Source organism: Corvus brachyrhynchos, unplaced genomic scaffold (assembly GCF_000691975.1).
Source record: "Corvus brachyrhynchos isolate BGI_N302 unplaced genomic scaffold, ASM69197v1 scaffold48, whole genome shotgun sequence".
NCBI classification, from domain to species: Eukaryota; Metazoa; Chordata; class Aves; order Passeriformes; family Corvidae; genus Corvus; species Corvus brachyrhynchos.
Window position 1 is genome coordinate 470,054 of NW_008240027.1, and position 20,562 is coordinate 490,615.

General features: G+C 38.6%; 1 long non-coding RNA gene across 11 annotated transcripts; it reads left to right on the forward strand.

The window, feature by feature from the left end:
• Positions 1-6: 6 nt before the first annotated feature.
• On the forward strand, positions 7-17,468 carry LOC108448982. Of its 11 annotated transcripts, none has more exons than XR_001865075.1 (3): positions 7-12,255; positions 12,689-12,936; positions 14,900-17,468. It is a non-coding gene; the product is annotated as an uncharacterized LOC108448982 (long non-coding RNA). The 11 variants fall into 11 exon arrangements; XR_001865073.1 differs by having other exon boundaries at positions 7-11,242; positions 11,323-12,936; XR_001865074.1 differs by having other exon boundaries at positions 7-10,363; positions 11,013-12,936.
• The last annotated feature ends 3,094 nt before the right edge of the window (positions 17,469-20,562 follow it).

Below are 20,562 nucleotides of genomic sequence, written 5' to 3' on the forward strand. Positions count from 1 at the left end.
GGGGACCCCCTGCGCCACCCGGCCCACCCCGGCTGGGGGGGTTGTGCGAGGCCCAGGTGCCTTCCCATGGGATCCCCCGCGGGCGGGTCCCCAGGCAGGGAAGGGGGTTTCCTGTGCCGGTCGCTGGCGTGATCCGAGGGGCACGGGCAGTGAACCCCAGTGTGCAGCAAAACCAGGAACAGGCAGTTGGCTGTTGCGTTTCTAAAGGTTTTTTTATGTGATAAGCAGATACAGTAATAAGCCATATATTTAGCTCCTTCTTTTTCCTTCATAAAAATGTATTCATACTTGGATATAAGTATAGGTAAGTACTGATAAATGCAAATTTGAGGAGAGTGAATGTCCCTGTGTCACTGTGTTAGTGTGCCAGCACTGACCCACAAAGAGAATACAGGATGGTCCTATTAATGTTCTTCCCATCTTTGTCATCTGTGATGGCTCCTCAAAATCCCTCCTTGGCCTTCAGATTCGCACCATGGAAAATATTTTAAAATCCAATTTTTAAAGCAAATTATTTTTTAAAGTGAAGCAAATGTGGTGCAGATGAGAACAGCTGGAAAGTCCAGTCTGTAAAGAAGTACAGCGTGGCTGCTGCTTATCACCACGTTCTCTGCTGATACAGCTCGGGCCTGCTTTGCACCAAGATCTCCCATGTCGGGTCAGAGTATCTACAGACCTGTTGTTCACAGATTTGGCTCCACAGCCTTTGCTGGTGGACCTCAGTCTAGGATCAGACTTTTTTGCTGATTATCCGTATGAGTTCATTCTTGGAGATTTCATTTTATTACTGTTTAGGGAGGTTTGTTTTGCTGCTTATCAATGGGTAAGTTAAACAACCCCAGTGTAAAGCCTGTGATTGCTGCCATTTACGGTGTTCTGACTCAGTTTCAGGCTTTTCGAGGAAACTGAAAATGGGGCAGGAATTGTGATTGTTGTTCAAGATAGAGAGGCTTGCAATGGTGCATTGCAAATAATGACTGTTGTACATGGTTTACTCATTTGGGTGTTTATCCTATGAGTCTCTTGGCTTGGTTTAATAGAATTAGGCAAGCAATTGTTGGAGGGGATCCAGTGAACCACTGCCTCACCCAGTCATGATTTCAAGGTTAAGACAATGTCAGAGCTGTCTGCTGTGAGAACCTGGTGATGAAACTCCAGCGTTGTCAGTGGTATTTTCAGTTGTGCAGTGGCACCATTGGGAATGAGATTATGGGCGACCAGAAAGACTTATTTATTCAGCTGTTATTTCATGTTTTGTTTTCTCTGTGAGGCTTTTGGCCTGTGTCATTGGTGTAGTTCAGTGGAAACCACAGGTCACACTGTGCTTTGGTGTGAGGCTGTGATCACAGTTGTGATCCTCTGCAGTGAGGAGGTCCTATGGAAACCTGTGGTGCCTCCCTGCTGGCTGACATGCCACGAGAGCCTTTCTCTGGAAACCAGAGTGCAAACTGGTCTCATCCTGATACGCAGTCAGGACATAGGTCTCTGAGTCTTACAGTATAGATGTTGCATTTATTTACCTTGAGGCAGATCTCCGGAAGGAACAGCTGCCAAGCCCAGTTAAAACTTTCCCATTAGTAGGTACAGGATGCTCCAAATCTGGGCATGTTTTAAAAAATGCAGACTTGGCAAGTGCCAGAAGAGATCTGCTTTTCATGGTGGACTCACAGAGACCAGAGAGGAAGCAGCAGTTCATGTTTGGCCTTGCAACACGACAGACTGCACCGGTGAGAGCTCTGAAGGGGGAAGAGCTACTACCAGGCATGCCTGGGTTCTTTGAAGTAGGAGTGGTTGAAGGCACTGCTTTTCAAGGCCGTTCACTCCTGTTGTGTCAGACAGGTCATTAACAATGGCTTTGCACCACCAGCTCAAAAGTTGTACAGCAGTCCAGGAGATGGGAAAATGGAAGAATTCTTGTGTTCACAAATGTCTTTTAATATCCCTGTGTATGCTGAGGTGTAGCTGTGAGCCTACTCCTTTTGCTACCACACTTTTTGCGTGTTGGGGACAAGGAAGCAGATGGATGGATCCTCAGAGGATGTGATTTATGAGTATGGTTTTGATGTTCTAGCGGAAACATAGGGCAGTTTAACTGATTACTTCAGTTCTTTCTGTTTTTTACTTCCTCTATTTAGTTTGGGGAACAAGTAATGATGAGAATGGATCTTCTAGAGCCTTAAAATGCTCCTATAGAGGAAGAAATATTAATGTAGTGGTTTAGGTCTGCAGATACTACAGATAGAAAAGATAATGCAAATACAAAAATTCTTGTCAGACTAATATCAGACAAATATCAATACAGAACTGGCAACCTAAGTCAATGAAACTTTTTCTCACCTGTAGACATTTAAACAGTTGGCTGTAATCTGTTGGATTCCATCAGAATGGAAATGGGGATGTTCTGAAATTTACCAGTGTACAGGATTCATGTTCTGGTACATCTCGATACAACAATGTCATATACAGGTCTGTTCTAACCACTTTTTGGCAGCTAGCAACCTTCTGGCAGCTAGCATCTTCCAAGTGACATCTATTTTTCAAAACAAAATTGAAATTCAAAATTGAAATGCAGACAAAGTTGATTTTTTTATTTTATAGGCTTTTGATATGAGAGGAGGCGAGTTACATACTGTGGTATTCTTAAGGCTCATACGAGCTAGCCAGAGATTATGAACTATCTTACTGAAAAATCTGTTCCCTTTTGAGTTAAAAATCTAAAATCCACGGAGGACATAAAAAGTCCTTCTTGTTAAGAGTTTCTCTGCAAAATTGACATCATGAATTGCCTAATTTTTAGATGAAAGACCCTTTGATAACACCAGTTTACGTGATCCATGCTCATGTTATTGTTGGACAACATTTTGGATATGTTTAATGTGTCATGCTCAACAAAAGTTTTTGAAAGACCTTTTCTGTCCTCAGCATGGAAAAGTTTTTTCACTTCCTTTTCTTCCACCAAGCTTATTTTCCCAGCACTTATCATCTCTCATTATGTCTTATCTTTCTTCTGGATAAGATTGTTTTCCCAATTCATACACAGAAGCCCAGTTAACTTCTGAGTGCAATCTTTCCATGCCATGGTACGCAGAGGTTCAGAGATAACTCTGTTTGCTTGGGTAATGTTGGTGAATAGAACACAATGCAATTTTAAAACCTTTTTCTGGAAGGAAAAAAAAAGACTTTGTATACCTCTGGAGAATGGAAGTAAATTACATTCTTCTATTATGTATGTGAATCTGATTATGGGAATGGTGGAATTAATTTATCTGGTTATAAAGAACATGGCTTCTTCTAAAATGCACATGATTATTTTTAGTTTTGTTGATTTTAGCTGGATTGTAGACGTTTCTCAGTGTATATTACAACTGCATATTGTTTTCTGAGACAGAGTGAATGCAGCACTAGAAAGCAATTATGGAACTAATATATTTCCCTGAAATGTACTTTGTGATGCAAGATTTTACTCATGTTTCTAAAAATTACTTAAACTTCTGCCTAAATTATCCTTGTATCACAAATATCACTTAAATCAATTTATCCTGAAGAGGCCATCTTGGTAAGGAGAAGTATTCCATTATTGACAAAAATAACTTGCCTTCCATAATAATGGTTTTCCCCAGGTCCAAAATGTTTTTTCAGCAAGGAGTGTAATGCTTACCTATTCTGTGCACTGGGGCACCTGCACTGTGTGCCACATAGAACAGCAAGAACATGTTTTTTGGCACTGAAACACCCAAGCAACAAAGCAGAGAGTCATCATACAAAAGTAAGCTCTTCAAACAAGCCCTTTGTCACCCAGCTTCCTCGTGAATTTTTTGTAGGAGTCAATTTTCCTTTTTCTCCTTGTACCACATGTTGCCACAGTCTCAACTGCAAGAATGATCAGAGACCTATAAACATGATCTAAGAGGAGAGATTGAAAGAATTGGGGTGGTTTAGTCTGAAGAAAAGGAAGGTGTTGGGAAAAATGGTAATGATCTTTCAAAATGTAAATTGTTTCTCTGCAGAGAGGAGGAGTAAGTTTTTCTTTATGTTCAGTGGGTCTAGGGCAAGAGGTGATGCACTTGGAGATTTAAAGCAGACATTAGGAAATTATTTCAAACTGCAAATGTAGTTTGGCACTGAAAATGATTATCTGGGAATCTCATTTGCTGAAGCTTTTGGAAGGTGGATTAGGTCACGTGTCTCAGGCATGGTTTTAGTTGCAGTAGATTATTGGAGATAACCCCAAAAGGTTCCTGGCTGGTTTATGGTGTTTTGTTTCTCTCAGGTGATTTACAGCAGATGTTTTACTGCTGGGTTATTTTGATTCTCACGCTTCCTTATATCCTTAGAAAATGCCAGTAAGAAAATATGTCAGTAGGTAAAAAAATTGGGTAAGTAGAGTGGGTGGCGATATTCCCAATAGTAGAATATTAAGAAATCACAGTTCCTGCAGGAAAGCTGGTATGTTTGAGCAGAGTGTGACATGCTGACATGTCCTCCTGACAGGCTTTGGGACACAAGTATTGGGCTGGCTTTCAACAAGTGGTGGATAGTCAATACACAGAAATCTATGCTTTAACTAATCTTTTAAATTTTATTTTAATTTTAACTTTTAATAGAAGCATTTGTCTTTCTTCACTTTTTGCTGTGTTTAAGTATTTCCTGAATTTGCAAGGAGTGAGCTCTATCCACAGTTTATCAGGGGCCAGTTCATTAGCCTTTTTGTTCCTCCAGTTCTCTGCAACAGTAAGGTACTATCCAAAATGCTTGTACCTCTTTGAAAGTGAATTGATGAGTTAATTGTTTGTTCAAGTTAAATATGCATTCTGCCGCACATCTTAAAACACCTCTTATTCACCTTCTCTGTAGTCTTCCTATTTTTCTGATTTTCACCATTCTTCCTGTAGCCTAAAAATCTCTATTTTCTTCCTGTAGGTAACTGTAGGTCTTCAGCAAAAACAGAGTGTTAAAATGACACTTGGAAGGATTCATGAGAACCTAGGGAGTGTGACCTTCTGTCAGACAACTCTGCCCAAGTCCAAGATCACCCATGTCTTTGTCATTCCTTGACAGAAAACTGTTGAAACTCTTTCTGGATACTGAATGATGGCTACAGGTACTGTGTTCTAATCCCTTACTGCTTCAGAAAATTTAGTAAGATTGCTACAAGTCAGACTCTTTATTATGTGTCATGTTTGTACTGTTACAGCAATTTTAGATGTCTGGAAACTGTTACAATGCTTTGTTTCAGTTTTTCCTTATGGGTATGAGTTGTAAATCTCCCATATTTCACTGCCCTGTGGCCTCCTTCTTTGGTCCACTTTTCCAGTAAGCATGGTACCCCAAGCTGCACAGAGTGATCCAGTTAAAACATCAGTGTTGGGTAAAGAGAATATCATTTAGTGTGTGCAAAAATGCCATCGATCAAACTTAGTGTCCTTCCCTTTTCCTAACACATCGTTTGTAGCCCCTGTCACTCCCTATCCTTCTCCATGTAATTCCTGCCTACTCGGATTTTCTTATTTTATGCTTCTCCAGATGATTATTCTGAAGGGTACTATTTTGCACTTCCTGTTGAAACTGTGGTCTGTGAGAGCTTAGCTGGCTGAATTGCAGGAGACAAGTTACTGGAGACAGAACAGAAGGAATGTGAGAAGGAACCACTGAAGATTTTGTACTAAAAGTATGGGGTGCTTGTGAATGACTGCCCTTGGGAAATGCAGTCTGCCCTCTGGTCAGAAATGTTTCTTCTTAACATTTAGTTTTGCTTTTTGATTAGTCCATGTGTGTACAGCCTCCTCTTGGAGGAGCAGGCTGGAAATTTGTACCAGTATTTGCTTTTGCATGCTCAAACACTACTATGTTTCCTGAAAAATAATTCTAGGAAATAACTATATCATGCAGAAAACAGAAATTATCATAAGTTAAGTCTTCCTGATGTCTCTAGTAGTATGAAAAGGAATACAAGAAGGTAACTGTACAATTCCTTAGTCTGTCTTGATTTTGGTTGTGTGGAGATTCCTATAAGACATGGAAACCTTGCTTGTTTACTTACATGACAAAAGAGGAGAGAGGCCTTTTTTTTTTTAGCAGAACATACTGTTTCAACAAACAGTTATCACAGTGAAACAAGAGAGCTAAAGGTACTGTAAGTCTATTCTTCTTTTTTTTAAATGTTTCAAAATTTTTGTGTCTAAAGAAAAACTATTTTTCTTCTCCTCTGTTGTGAAGTGCATGCCTACAGTTAGTTTGTGTAACAGCAAACTGTTCCCTTTCTCAGTTAAGTTTATAGAAATTGCACACTCTGTGGAGCTACTTTAACTTTTATTTGGAAGTGTTATCATCTTAGCAGTGGACTTGCATGCTGCTTCAGAAATTTAAGTATTAGGCTGCATATTGACTTAGAATACCACAAACACTCCATTTAGGGTTTCGGTCTGTGTGCTGTTCCACAAACACTCATTTAGACATAGGTGACTGCACAGAATCTCTGCAAGACAGGGTGATTACAATGGTGCATTTTGCCTCTGACTTACAAGGTGTATACCAGCACAGTGCAAGGGTTAAGGACAAGATAAAATTACTTGCTGCTGTTTTGATTTCCTGAGGGGTTATTATTTTTACATGAGAAATGAGGAATGCAGTGAGGACCATTCCTGTGCCAAAATTTCAAAGTATGTTCCTGTCAACTGTGGTGCCGTTCATAGGTTTTACATCAGAATCTTAAATTTGGATAGAAAGATCTCTGTTGTAGAAGCCCCATCTTGTGGACAACAAATCAATGACTACTTCAGCACAACTGAAATTTGAAATACTTGGAAAATCTGAAGATATTTTGATAGTCTTTGCAATAAACTGGAGAGTCTTCGTATTTCTGGACAGTATGAAAACTTCATTCATGTGTAGAAATCAGAATATGCTTTTCAAAGACTATTTCCACATGAAGGAATTGTGAATTAGAGAGGGGTATTAACACAGGGGTGGAAACAAGGATGGTGTCCTCAGAACTCTGTTTAAACTCCAAATCAGCTAAAACACAAGCCTGAATCCTGCCTTGAATTCCTAAAATAGTGTCCTGTAGCATTTGGATAGTATAAATGAGTCTTTAAGTGGCAAAATCATATAAGGGCAGAAGGACAGCCTTTGAAAAAAATTGTTAAGAGAGAAAGAATAGCAAAGTATGCATGAAAACTGAATCTGGAAACTTTGGAAATATCCCTAAGGAAATTGTTTGTTGCAGCACAAATTAATGGAAGAGGTCAAACAACTCCAGAATCAATGAGTCAACAGATTTGGTAGGAAGAGTGTTAGGAAGGTAAAAAGGGTGTGAAAACAAGCCTGTGATAAAAGCTATTTTCCGGTTTCACTATGACACTGGTAGGATATATTAGATACATTCTATTAAATAGAATAATATATGCATATAATTAGAATAACTTTTTGTTGCTCTGAAGAAATTGGGTTACTCTATGATAGTTTTCTGTTTCTTCCCTATGAAGAAAGTTGGAACCTTCATGATAGTTTTCCATGTATTAATTAAGGCTGTAATGAAGGAGCCAGAAAATGTGGCGACATCTAGGGAAAGGTTGGCAGAAGTGCCTCCAACTGAAACACCTCCCACTGAAAATGCAGCTACTTCTTTTTCTGTGAAGGTGGTGTATCCAGGGAAAGTTTTGTTGGAGTGGCTTACTTGGAAGGGATGCCAAGAGAAAAAAGATTCTGGCATGTGAACAAGGTGCCAAAACAGCCCCTTTGATGGGAGGAGGACAGGGGTTGCTATTCCTACACATGGATGTTTAACTGAGCAAGGGGACTAACAGAGGCAAAAGTTCAGGATCTGGACATTGTAAAGCCAGAAAATAATTTTTTAGTTCTTACCAATAGTAATCTGGATGAAATCTTCACTTTTAAGACGTACCAGCTACAATACATTTTACTACTTAAAATTACCTTTAAAAGTGAGTGTACATCTGTCACTTTACAGTTTAGGTTTAAAATAACTGTTTTTTTCATATTGAATTGAAATACTTAGATTTTCATCGTTCAGTGGTCTGAGAATTTCATAAATAACTCATTTGTAACATATATATATCTGAAAAAGTCACCTTTCTTAAAAAGCGAACAGATACAATTATAAATGCACAATATCGGTATATTACTAAAAAATTCACAGAAATGTCCATGCCTGGCTGACTCTTTTTGCTTCTCATATTCTTTTGGAATAGAATTCTACATTTTTGATGAAGGATATCTTTGATGAATTGTCTTAACCACTGCAAAACCTTTGAGAAGAATGCATATTCCAAATTTTTACCTCAGTCTGCTCCTTAAGGAAGAGAATATTAAAACTTTAGCAATATATGGGACTACAATTTTTACCTGAGAGCAAGTTCTGCTGGAACCAGCACGAGCAATCAAAATGTTTCTTAGTGAGAAGTGAAGCCGTGAAAGGATCTTTGCAGCTCCTTTCTGTGGACGTTGTTTCTTCCTCAGGAGACAGGGAACAGCAGATGCTAGTTCACCCCTCAAGGGAAGAGCAGATGAAGTGGGAACAGCTACTTAGAATTCCCTGCACTTAAATAATAAAGTATGAACAGTTCAGCAAGAGGAGTACAGACAGATATTAGTATGGTGTGAAATCTAGAGGAGCTGTAGCCTAGGAACAGAAAATGGAGATGTAAAGCTCGTCATAAAAGGGTGTTGGAAAGCAAGGATTTATTTCAGCGGTGTCAAGAGAAGGAATAAGGGCTGCTCACTCCCTGCTCCACCAAGTCAGTTCATTGTAGTACAGAGGAAGGACAAGCCTTGGTATAAAGGACAGAATATTGCCTTATTCTGAGCAGAAGGCTCTAGAAAAAGTAAGTATTGGTAAAAGCAAAGTCTCTGAAGGAGTAGAAGATAAGGACAAGCATTCTGTGATACTTCTTGTATTGGATTGTATTATAAATTACAGTTGTTTGTTTATGCCCATATGAGAAGGAAGGGAACTGATTACATCAAGAACAGTAATTTGTTATACCTTCCCTGCTAATATGTACAATAAAATTTCCAGTTGCAGAGGGTTCATAGCTGAAAGTTGCAGAGTAGTATGTATCTCTCATACTAATAGATTTTTTCAAGAAAATACAGCAGGACTGGAAACTCAAAGTTTGAGTGTAAACCTGCAGTAATCCACTGTCAGAAGGATTGTGTAGGTGTATAAAATTGATTTCAAAGGGAATGAAGAGGTGTGACTTGTGAATTGCTACTTTTTAAAGATAAAAGATTAGTTCACATGTAGGTCATGTTAAAAAAAGATAGTAACTTTTCATCCTTATCTCTTTATTATGCACATTTTTATAGATGTTTTCTTTGGTTGCCTCTAGCCTTTCTGCTATTTTAAAGATTCTCAAAGTTTTATTGAGATAAAAATGTTAAAATATGTAATAATACTGATATATCAAGTGATTAGTATTAAAAAAGATGAATTTTCAGTGGCCATTTGAAAACAAGGCCTGATGTGTTATGTCAATACAAAACTAAATCTATGCAGTTGAACCTTGAGCACCTGTGTTTGTTCTTTTAAAGCTGTCTCTGCCTTGTGTCCCTTCCTCTTCCAGCCCAGTCCCTTTGTGCAGAGCTGTGGTGGTGCCACATTGCTGTGACCCCAGTGCATTCAGTCACCATCATAGGATCCACTTCCCCAGGGATGGATCCTGGTCCCTGTGCCATATCAGCCAGGTAAGGAGAGGGACAGGTCCCTGCTGTCACCAAAGACAACCCAAATGTCTGCTGAGCCTCATCCAAAAAGGTTCACTAATTTACAGTTCCTTATGGCAAGACACTTCTGCTATTAATGTCGTGAACATTTTAAAATGTTGTCAGACAATAATTGCTATCACAACTTTTAATTCTGTGTTTCTGTTTCAAATTTTCCTCAGTTCAATCAGAACCAAAAGTTAATGCCCATTGGCTAATTTCCAGTGCATGCCTCCACAGAACAACTGCTGCATTTAACTGGTGGAGAGATCGAGGCTTGAACTGACAAAAGACATCTGTATTTTGGAAAACAAATTAATGTTTATGTTTTAATTTATAAGTTCCTGGCTCTTTTATGGTTCCTGTTTTTCAAGTAATGTCTCTTTGGATCCCTAGATGATGGAGAGTCAAAATGGAAAAGGCCCATGAGAGAATTATCACAACAGAACATCTGGTCTGTGTTGGAAAAAGCTGAGAAAGATATTCAACATCTCTGAGACCAAGAGGCAGCTATGAGGCAGTTTGAAAGTCAGTCCGTGAAAAATTGTGCAGGTTGTGGCCACCTGGGCCAATCTAGTGTTGTTTTGGGAAGTGTTACTCTGCTCCAGAGCATCTGAATTTTAATCTCCCTTAAGCATGGGTATGTGAGAGCTGGGAGTGGTATGAAAGGTGTTTGCTTTCCATTATGTTAATCTGAGTCCCAGCATTGTCCTAATTATGTTGTGGGGTTTTGCCAGTCTCCTGGATTTCTTTTGAGCATGTAGGCTGCAGTCAAAAGGCTTTCCCAGGGCTTTTGGCATAGCTTTACAGAAAAGTGGATGGAAAGGACTTTGTATATTTTTGGAAGAATATTTTGCATCCTGCTTTAAACTGTTCCAGAAGGTAAAAGGACATTAGCTAGACAGTGTATTGGCTCATGTGCTGCTATGTCACTAATGGCAAGGAGTTTTTATTCCTGTTTTCTGCAGTCACAGACTGTAAGAAAAGCAAAGAAATCATGGACCAACCAGGGCAGTAAAGGTACCCCTGGATTCAGAGGGAACAAACTCCTTCCACCACATGGAACTTTGGTCCTTTAAGTCATTATAGCTCATGCAGAGCAGAAACAATTTGACATGTATTACAAGAAACATTGCAAATTGTTTGCCAAAGAAAGACTTTACACTGCAGATGGAAGAACTGATGAAAATTGTTTATAGATGGGGAACTAAATGTAGATTTTTCAAGAACAAGGTTGCTCTCTTCCTTGCCAAGACAAACAAATCTAATAGACCATCTCATTGCTTTAGGCTGCCTGAGGACCCACTGGAAAGTGTATGGACCTTTTTCCACAGAAAATTTGTGTATTGTCAATACATCAGTGTATTGTCCACAGTTACACTGTGGCAGCTGCAGAGGAAGTGGAAGGTTCTCGGGAATACGTTAGGGAGAACTGGATTTTTGGCTTCTGAAACAGTGTGGAGTGCTTTTGGAAACTGGAAGTTTATAAGCTGGATATTACTGCTACAAAAGGTTATCTGTGAGTTAAACATAATAGTAATTAATCTGCTATCTTTTAACACTAACAACACAATGAAATTGAGAATGCCTGTCTTCTAGAATTGCAGTTTCCAAGATGGCTTCATTCCTGAGAAGATACCCTGGTCTGCACATCAAGATTTTCAGCATTACCTTTAGAAATCTCTGCACAGATGTTTTTACAAAGCACTGTGTAATCATCCCAAACAACTGGTTTTAATGGGCCAGTTATTTAGGAAATCATGTAATGAGAACATAAATACAATCCCTGATACTGACATAAAACATGTATTAGGAAAATAATGTAGTTTGTATTTCCCTGATATAGAACAGACCCTGGAAATACATAACTCATCATATTCTTAAAATTCTATTCCATCTGTAAACCTATATATTGGCAGAGAGGCCCAGCAGCGTCCTGGGCTGCATTAGGAAGAGCATTGCTAGGAAGTCAAAGGAGGTGATTATTCCCCTTTCCCCAGCACTGGTGAGACTTCAGTGGAAGTGCTGTGCCCCGTTCTGGGCTCCCCACAGCAGGAAGGACATGGACAGGCTGGAGTGAGTGCAGGAAAGGGCCATGAGGATGGATAAGAAGAGCATCTGTCCTGTGGCTGCCCAGGAAGGTTTTGAAGTTGCCATCGTTGAAGAAACTCCAAACCCAACTGAGCAAGGTCCCGAGCACCCTGCCCTGGTTGATCCAGCTTTGAGCTGGGCTTGGACTGAGTGATCTCCGGAGATGCTTCCAGACTGGGAATATTTGAGGCAGTTTGCTTGGGTCTTGTCAGTGTTTTAGCTGGAACTTGACTGTGGAGGAATCCTAAGAAGAGCAAAGGCTGTGACCCTAGAAATTCATCCAGATGGCTGAGGCCCAGAAAAGGCATAATGGGAGCTGCTAAGTATTCTGAATGTCTCATCAGAGTGATATTTCACTTGAAAATACAAAACAGAAATTACTTGGGTCTTAATGACACTGAATACCCATAATATTCTCTCACTTCAGCTGGACTGCAGATGGTAACAACCTCTCTCTATCTGAACACACTTATTTTAGTTTAATCTTGCTCTGTAAAATCTTACCATATACTTTACTCTAGAAATTATTACTTGGTGCTTTATGATTCAGAATTTATTTGTTGGTTTGTTCCACCCTTTCTTTCCATACCAGTACTAATATTAACAAATTACAATGTATTTTGACATATTTCTTCAGTAATAAGCACATACTATGTCTCAAGGAGTAGAGAATATCATAATTTGAGCAAGGTAAAATCAAAATATATAATTACGTTGCATATTCTATGGCACTTAGTTTGTAACTATTCTTACAGCACCTTCTGAATAAGAGGAAAGATGAAATTCAGAAAGGGCTTTCATAGTTTAAAAAAATTTATGTTCAAACAAGATTTATGTTGAAAGGCAAAGATAATGTATTTTTTTTTTAAATCAGCTGAATAGTGGTGGGAAGATTCACCTGTGGTTTTTCATCATGAAAATGCCAAGGAACTAACTTGCAGTATTGAAAATTCCCAGATCCTCCTTCTTTTGAAAATTCTTTGTCTTATATATTGCCTCTAAGGAAAAAGGAAAGCATGCTGGAAAACAAGAAATTGAGCAACACTGCACAAGTAATTAGGAAATAAATATATTATAAAGCATTTGATTTTGGTCTGGTTTTGCACTTCATCAAATGAAACAGTAAGTAACGTGTTTCTTTATTATTAATATATGGAGTCACATTGGGTCTGACAGACCAAGGCATAAATGTATAAGTAGTACCTATGATAATTATTAGAGGGCATCAAGTTTTGCTAGGGATGAGCCCATTGTGAAAACACAAAATTAAGACTTCAGAGAAAAATAGCACATGAAGTTCAAACGTACTTAGTCATTAGTTGCTGTCTCTGCACCACTTTCCCCTGACTTAATGCTTTTACAGCACATCTCCTCTGATTCAGTCTCCTCTATCCTGTGTGGGATGGGGTTTTTGGTGGAGACAGTATTACTTTGAATTGACACCTCGAGCAGCAGTTCCTACTTGTACTGATTTCCTTTATAAATGTGTAACCTATTATATCTATCCAAGCCTGGCTGAGCTCCAAGTCACCCATTTCTCAGTAAGAGAGGAAATTAAATCTAATGTCTAATAAGCATAGAGGCTTATACAACCTTCATTCCCTCTAAAAAGTATTAAATAACATAATAATATTACCTTGTCTTTTGATAGCTGGAATGTTGTGTGCTTAGTTTTTATGTAGACCAAATTGGCTCTGCATATGAGCTCGAGGAGTCTGGGTTTGTCCATCCTTTTCTGCAGCCTTACTGGATGTCACCTCAAAAATTCTCCTCTTGTTGAAGGACCCCCTGAAACTTTCATGTGTAGGGTTTGGTCCCTTTCTCCACTTCTCTCTTTGTTCCCACACAGGGGCTGTGTCCCCCATGATCTCATCCTGGGGGTGCTGCTGCTCTCTCTTTCATTCTCTTCCTCCCAGGATTTTCCAGCCTGAACAGATTTCCATCCCATTTTCTGATAATACCCACCACGACTCTGTGTCAGTCGGTGCAGCATTTAAAAATGCAGAAATCTGACTTTAGGCCATACAGGTTAGCAACATAATTTCAGGGCTTTGTCTCCTGCATGTAGCAGTTCAATAAGTGGATTTATACTGAATAATTTTAAACTGTTACAGCTCTCTGAAACCATTTCTCTCTCACTGCTGTAATACATAAAGTGACATAAGGTCACTGATGCTGTAGAAATTGGTTTTGCAGTTGATATGCTAATTCAGCAAGAAATCAGTTGTTGCAGAAAAGCAAAGAAAATTATTTTAATCTAGTGCCATGCTACTTCGTAGGCTTTTAGGAAAGAGATAATTAAAACATTCAAGGGAGTTCCAAGTCTGTGGAGAAAATACCATTTTGGAGATTTAAGATTATTTTTGCCTTACAGCTTATTAGCTTCTTTTCTGAAAGCAAATAAGCTGGATGTGGTGGACACAAATATGACATTTTCACATGCTCAAAACAATAAGAAATAAGATATTTTTAGAAACTGATTTCAGCATAAGAATAAACTTGGTTCAGTCTTTTGTGTGTCACTCACCCCATGTTTACAGTAACTGCTCCTGCAATTTTGTGGGTGAAAACTTCCATGCAGATACATCCAGGGCCATTAATGGGGCTGCACTATGCAACTAACTGCAGTGGGGAACAAAATTACATTAATGGTGCCTAAGGTGAAAGAGAATCACTGCACTCAGTGTGTGTAAGGGGTAGCCAATGCCTTATTTTTTCTGAAACAAGTAATTAAGTTAAATTGAAAACAATAGTTAATCTCTAAGAATAATCACTAGGAGTTTGAAAGCCCTATATTTTTTTTCAAAACACTGCACTTATACTAAGGAATTACCAAGCACAAAAAGTAAAATAACTGTAATGTTTATGTATGAATATACCAAAGGAAAAAAAAATTACCAGCGTAAACTCTTTCATCTTTTTGAGATGAAGAATAGACAAAATAAAAGTGCATTTCTGAGAAACAATTAAAAAAAAAATCTGTATTGTAAAAATTGTGTTGTCATTGTCATGTTTTAAAAGATATTTTAATTTTATAATAAGAAAAAAAAGATGACATTTTACTCTCTGTTCTTTTGTAAAACAGGTACAATGCTGCTGTTTGCACAGGAAGGACACCAGGTGCAACAAGAGTAGTGTCTGCTCTAGAGTGAAGGATGAGCTCCACTGGAGATGAGTTGGCTTCCCTGGCTGCAGTGCTCAGTATTTCATTTTAGCAAGTCTGAGATTGGTCCAAGTCTTCATCATCTCCTGTGCTTTATGCTAGTGCAAATGCCAGGTTGTATGAAGTTACTTACTGAAGAGAGAGAAGTAGAAAATGCAATTCTATGTTTTATTTCATGCTCCCCAAGTTTGCTCAGACAGGCACACCCAGAGTGAATATGTGCTGCACTGAACTTGGAGATCTTGTGTTATAAATTCTGGCTCCCCTGTGCTTTCCTGCTTTGCCCATAGAGCAGATAAGAGAGTTCATAACAGGAACACCCTGTTACCTCAGCTGCAAAAGGTTCTGAGAATCTAATGGCCAAGAGAGTGGAATTTAAATTTATTTTTGTTTGGTTTGTGTTTCAGCAAGCATTTAAAAGATCCACCAGTTTATCTTTGTCAGATTGTTTTTCTTTTGGCTTAGTTTGGCCACCAATCTCACTGTTGAGTTTACATTTATGGAATAGGACCCAAGGTTTTCTCCATGTGTTCAGTATTATGATTCTGACTTTGCAAGTCTTGTTGCTTGGGATAGGTGTACAAGTCATGTCTGCATGTACAGCAAGAGCAGAACTGGGGTTTGGATGCTGCTGCTTAGTCAATTGAGAAGGAACAAAAGTAGTTTTGAAGGCTGCCATTCCTCCTGGCTGGCAGGCAAAAGAGTTGGTAAAAGCTGCAAAGACAACTGAGCACCCTAATGATGGTATTACACATTTTATTTCATAGGTGGATTTTGAGGAATAGTTTTTAAAGTGTAGTTATTTTACTCTCCTTTAGCAAGCCATGTGTGACCATAGCTGTTTTTCCAAAATGCCTGGTTTAGTTGCTTTTTTGCCACCAAATTCTCACTCCACGTGGTAATGTCCACAAGGTGGTGCCACAGCTAAGAAGTTTGCAACAAATAAGGCAAAAATAATTTGATAATTCTACCTTCTTTTTGTGGCTGACTAAAGTATCTGCATCATTAAAGAATTTATAATTATTTCATAAGCACAATATCACAGGTTTGCAAGCTCTTTTTTTAGACCACTTGTGTGAGCAGAGGTGGATCTGTCTGCTGAGCGAGAGCAACATCCACACAGCTGTGGCTGTCCCAAATCCTGTACAAAAACGAAGAGGTAGCTCAGAGTTTAGCAGACAGACTGATGAAGAGCTGTGTATTTCCTAGCAGGGTTACCTGTGCCAGCACTGGGATCTGTCTTATGTTTGTCTGGGTCACTTTAGCAGGAATCAGCCTGGATCCTGACAAGCAAGTTCATCCACAACTTCAGCCAAGACAGCTTCCAGTTACCTTAGAGTGGCTATGACACATCAGATCCTAATTTCCTGAGGATAATCCAGGGATTTCTAGATCTGGGGATATCCAGGCTCCCTGTCCTCTGCTAATGTACAGTTGACTATTAATTCCAAAGGGGCATGAAGTGCTTTCAGAGGAACCTGCACAGATGATCGGGTTTATGAGCATCTTTCTAGAAAAGATCAGACTAGGGAAAGTACAAGGCAGTAACAGGGAATGTAAGATGTCAAATGTACCATCCAGTAAAGAAAAGACAATAAAACTTCCAGGAAAAATTTGTTTGTATGGATCTGAATGACTACACTACTTTGTAGCAGAGCAGAAGACCTGAAGTGCAGAAGGATTTGGCTATTCCCCTCAGAATGTGTGTGTCAGTTCTTCAGCTACCCTTGGCCCCATGGTGCTTCTTGCACCCTGCCCTGCTCCCCTCAGGGACCTCTGCAACCCAGGTATGCATGCTAGCACAAGAAATACTCCCTGTCAGCTTCTGCAGTGGAGAAATTAAATTTGAATCATTTATTCATCACATAATTTTGTACCAAAAACAGCAAGAAAAATGGATCATTTAAAATACCATTCAGACAAGCACTGCATTGACTTCCCCCTGGCTGGAATCTCTCTTTGGTATGGTAGGCCTGTATCAGATAAAAATAACAGGGTTTGCGTAATATGTTTCCTCTAAATTGCTAAATTATTATTTTAAAACATACTAAAATTCTTCTGGCTTGTAAGAGACTCAGTGGAAATTATATATAGCCAGGAAAGATGGTTTATCTCCCAGTTATAAAGTAGAATGAGAGTTAGAAGCTTATTGAGTCCCATTTTAAAAGCTGTCAAATAACACAACAGCCACCTACATGGTTTTTTAAGGATCATATCTATAAATTATATTTTAAAGTGATTTACAGTATTTTGAAACTTTGTATTGGTTCCAACATCTGTTTAGAAAAATCAGTATCTAATCTGAGAACTAACTGAAAATGTAAAGTCATGAGCAGGTCAAGTAGATTTAATTTATGAGTCAGTCTGTTGAGTTAGCTTGTAATAACTGAATCATGACAGTGACATTGTCAGAGTATTCCTGTAAGCTTGTTCGGAGTGTATGGCTGCAATGTGTCTTGCAATTAAAATAATATATTTCTGGTTTAGTTTGGATTTTGCTTTTTCTTTGACTTTGCAAAATTATTTCAAAATTGTTTATTTTTCAGATATTTTGCACAAAGAAAAAAACTATATTCTAAAGAGAGGAAATGACAGAGTATCTAAGATCATACATCTAAGTGTCCATAGTGTGAAAACCCCAGGTATGCATTATTTTAGTAATTTAACAACTGAATTGAAATCCTGAACACTCTCCCTTGCAATATTTGCAATGATTTTGTGCTTTTATTGGAAATCCCATAAGTATTTTTAAAAGATCAAAACTGTTTTTCCTCTAAGCCTGATTTTCTGGTTTTCCATTTAGGCAATCATGAACAAAACCTGCTTCAGCTCTATGCCTGAAATCTTACTGGGAGGAGGTAACTTGCAGTGTTGTAAGTTAGGAGTCAGTGTGAGCACGGCTCAGAAATCCTCCTGCAGATGCACGGCGCTCACCGGAAACAATTGAGAATGGCAGTGGTATCCTGCAGGATGTGTGCAATGTGCTCAGCAGGGGCTTGATTTACACAGGGCCACATTATAGATTATACATTCTGGCAATTGTGGTATTGTTATTGCTGGGCTGTATCTAAGCACAGGAAGTACATAAAAGCACATTTGAAGTGATAACATCCACCCCTGTTTAAAAAGCTATACTTTATTCTTATATGTAATACAGTGTTTGCAAGGGAAAATAGATAATTTCCTAACTAGTACTTGGCAACACTTTTAGGGGAAAAAGCTGATTCGTTATGGGAAGGCCACAACAAGCATTTACAAATAAATCCACTTAAACTTTAAATCACTTTAATTTTTTTTCAGTGTGGACTGTAATCCAAGATCAGGAGGGAGACAATGCATTGCCATCTGAAACACAAGAAAGTTCAAAATAAGTTTTCAGTGTGCCACCAAAACCACAGTGCTAGGTTTCTGTTAAGGAGAATGAGTAATACCATTCTAGATGTGAAGGTTGCTGTGAGTGGGTAAGAATTCCATCTAACTGATAGGGCAGACTATGTATTCTGCAAGAAAATAAATGATCCCAACTAAAATCTTGCCCTATTTCTTCAGCTCAATAAGAAAGCCCACCCACCATACCCACTTAGCTGAAGTTGCTCTGTGCATACTTGTCTAACATTAGGGTTCAGGAACTGGTCTGTTCTCCATCCTACATCCCCAAACCAGGATTTGGGAACACATTGCCTCCAACCTTGGTGTGGAAGGAGGAATCTGTTCCTGCTGCTGCTCCCAGGATGTGGGATGTGGGTTCACCCTCAGCTCTGCAGCTGGAGACAGTGTGTGTTGAGGCCCCTGTCAGAGCCTCTCTCCCCATCTCTCTTTAACAGTGTAGGCTTCAGATCTTTCTATGCACCCAGGGAAATTACTGATCAAGACAGGGCTCTCCCAAGTTCCTTCCTGGAAGGGGATATGGATCTGTTCAGAAGAGGGATGCAATAACCATTTCTGATTTTGTATGCCAACCTATTCTCCACAGACAACACAAACTGACAAAATATAGGTAACACGTTGTGCATGCTGTGCCTATTTCTTATTTTGTTTTGCCAGGCAAAATAGATTAAAATTAGTATCAAGTTTCCCTCTTGTTCCTCCAATGATAGAAAATTACCAGGGAAGAGAAAATAAGACAGAGATTTTGCTCTCTCAAAAGGCCTTCCAGCTAAATGGATTTTTTTTTAATATTATGAAACATTCTTGCCTGCCTTAATAGACGAGAAAAGTAACAGTAGAACTGTGAAACAAATTAGTACATCAAAAAATATTGACCCCTGGCCCACAGCAAATCTATATTCATATTTGTAATAGTGTTGCAAATTGATAATACAATGGCATGCTGATGCTGTACTGTGTACATTGATTTGTTGATATTATGGTTATGGGTGAGGTTCTAAACAGACACTGCAAGATAATAAAGGACTGACCTACTAACAGATCTAACAGAGATGTGACAAACACATACATAAAGTCACCCAAAGCCTAATGAGTTGTTTCACAGTTTCATGAAAAACTTTTTTTTTGTCTTCCGTCTATATTATTTAACTTTAACAATACATTTGCCTTTATAAATTTATAAATGCTATGGTCTGAAATTTTTGTGCTGACAGTCAAACTAACATTGAACAGAAGTATAGTTATTCCAAATGTCATACTTACAAAATTTTGAAATGATAATGTTGCTGATGCCTCCTAATATTAATATGCCTTTGCATTGGGGTAGTCTTGTTACAATCTTCTTTTGGAAGTGTCAGCTGCTTAAGTAAGATTTGATTTACAAAGTAATGCTAAGATATGTTTAATTTTAATTAAGATCTTCACTATTTTCCTGAATAGGAATCTCTGTCCCTGGTTTTAACTTGTAATACCCCATTTAACAAAGGAGTAGCTTCAATCATGCTTAGAGTACTTATGCAAGTTTTCACAGTGGTTGCAGGGATCAGAGCTGTAAAAACAAAGATCAGGTGATGATCTCTTCTTGGAACACACTAGGATATGAGCCTCTATTTTTATTTGTAGTTCCTAAGTCTGCTTATTAAATAGACAATAATAACTTTAATCAAATATATTTATATTTTTGTGTGTCACTGGCGTCAAACAGCACACCTACATGGCTGCAGCATGTGTGAATCTTCCTGCAGTACATTCAGGCTTTGGCTTTCATTAGGCAGTAAGACATGTTGCCTGCAAAAATATCACATAACTTGAAGAGGAGACTTTAATTTCACATGGGAAATGTATTTCATCCCTCTTACATGACATCAAAATCATTGTGCCCTTAATTGTGACTGTGGAAATGAAAATACCAGGCCATAGGATTTGCAATTAGCTTGAGACATCCAGAGGAAATTCTGTAAGTTGCTTTAGTCTCTTTATTTTGCCTTGTCTGAAATTTGTCTGATTGTTGTTTGAGTTTATAAGAGCAATTTTTAGTAGAAATGTCTATGTTTCAATTGAAGTGCTCTAACAAGATTTCTGGTCTCACTTAAGCAATATAACAGAACCCCCAAAACAACTGAGTTGTCTTTAGGTCTTAAATATTTGATTTAAGTATTCTACTAAATACTCAACAAGGTAAGAGTTCCTTAAGCAGA